The 2168-nt window shown below is 36.3% G+C and overlaps 1 pseudogene; it reads left to right on the top strand.

Moving 5' to 3' along the window:
• Positions 1–1019: 1019 nt before the first annotated feature.
• On the top strand, positions 1020–1547 carry LOC115833853 (annotated as a pseudogene).
• The last annotated feature ends 621 nt before the right edge of the window (positions 1548–2168 follow it).

The raw sequence follows: 2168 nt of genomic DNA on the forward strand, positions 1-2168 counted from the left end.
TCATCAGTTAATGGGCATTTGGGTTGTTTCTACCTTTTAGCTGCCATGAATAATGCTGCTATCAACATTTGTGTACAAGGTTTTATGCAGACATATGATTTTATTTATCTTGGGTATACATCTGTGAGTAGAAGTGTTGAATCATATGGGTAACTCTATGTTTAACCATTTGAGAAACTGCCAGATTTTTTCCAAAGTGGCTGCACCATCTTACATTCCCACCAATAGTGTATGAGGATTCTAATTATTCCACATCATAGGCAACACTTGTTATTGTCTGTCTTCTTGATTCTAGCCATCCTAGTGAGCGGAAGTGGTGTCTCATTGAGGTTTTCATTGGCATTTTCCTGATGAACAATGGTGTTGAGTACCTTTCCATGTGCTTATTTGCCATTTGTATACCTTATTTGTATAAATGTCTATTCAGATTTTTTGCCCACTTTAAAAATTGAGTTGTCTTTTTATCATTGAGTTGCAAGTGTTCTTTCTATATTTCAGATACAGTATCTTATCAGATAGATATATGATTTGCAAGTATTTTCTCCCATTCTGTCAGTTGTCTTTTTACTCTCTTGATAGTATCCTTTGAAGCACAGGAGTTTTTCATTTCAATGAAGTCCAGTTTAACTTTTTTTGTTGTTCTTGTTGCTCTTGCTTTTGATCATATCTAAGAATCCATTTCCAAATGTGAGGTCATGAAGATTTATCCTTATGTTTCTTGTAAGACTATTTTTATAGCTTTAGTTCTCACATTTAGGTGTTTTATCCATTTTATGTTAATATATGTATATCCTGTGAGAACTTCATTCCTTTGCATGTGGCTACCAAGTCGTCTCAGCAGCATTTGTTGAAAACACTACTCTTTCCACATTGAATGATCTTGGCACCTTTGTTGAAAATGAATTGACCCTCTCACAGCCATTGCAGTACATTGATGTCCATGGAGACAGTGCCAGGGCAAATGAGAGCCAGATGGGCACTGGGCAATTCTGTGCCTCACTGAAGAAAAGTAACTAAACATGGGCAAAAGAGACCCTAAGAAGCCAAGAGGCAAAATGTCATCATATGGCTTTTTTGTGCAAACTTATCAGGAGGAGCACAAGAAGAAACAACAAGATGCTTCAGTTAGTTTCTCAGAGTTTTCTAAGAACTGCTCAGAGAGGTGGAAGACCATGTCTGTTAAAGAGAAAGGAAAATTTGAAGACATGGCAAAGGCAGACAAGGCGTGTTATTGGTCTCCTACTAAAGGGGAGACAAAAAAGAAATTCAAGGATCTCGATGCACCTAAGATGCCTCCTTTGGCCTTTTTTCTGTTCTGTTCTGAGTATCGCCCCCAAATCAAAGGAGAACATCCTGTCCAGTCCACTAGTGATACTGTAAAGAAACTGGGAGGGATGTGGAATAACACTGCTGCAAATGAAAAGCAGCCTCATGAAAAGAAGGTTGCGAAGCTGAAGGAAAAATACAAAAAGGGTATTGCTGCATATCAAGCTAAAGGAAAGCCTGATGCAGCAAAAAAAGGGATTTGTAAAAGCTCAAAAAAGTAAGAAAAAGGAGGAAGAGGAGGAAGATGAAGAAGATGAAGATCGGAGGAGGAAGAAGATGAAGATGATGATGAATAAGTTGGTTCTAGTGTAGTTTTTTTTCTTGTCTATAAAGCATTTAATCCCCCTGTACACAACTCGCTTCTTTTAAAGAAAAAAAAATTGAAATGTAAGGCTGTGTAAGATTTGTTTTTTAACTGTACAGTGTCTTTTTTTTTTGTATAGTTAACACACTACTGAATGTGTCTTTAGAAAGCCCTATTCTGATGGTATTTACAATAGCCACTAACCTTGCCTAGTAGAATATGGAGGTTGTAAATTGGCATGGAAATTTAAATCAGGTTCTCGTTAGTGCACAGCACAAATTAGTTATATATGGGGATGGTAGTTTTTTCTTCTTCAATTGCCTGTGATGTATCTAACACAAAATAATTGTTCTGTTAACTGAATATCACTCTAATTGCAAAAAAAGAAACAGTTGCAGCTGTTTTGTTGACATTCTGAATGCTTCTAAGTAAAAACAATTTTTGAAATAAAAAAATCAACTGACGATAGATACATAGTTTATTTCTGTATTCTTTATTTTATTCCATTGGTCTACATGTCTGTCCTCATGCCAGTCCC

This window comes from Nomascus leucogenys, unplaced genomic scaffold, assembly GCF_006542625.1.
Source record: "Nomascus leucogenys isolate Asia unplaced genomic scaffold, Asia_NLE_v1 000807F_86509_qpd_obj, whole genome shotgun sequence".
NCBI classification, from domain to species: Eukaryota; Metazoa; Chordata; class Mammalia; order Primates; family Hylobatidae; genus Nomascus; species Nomascus leucogenys.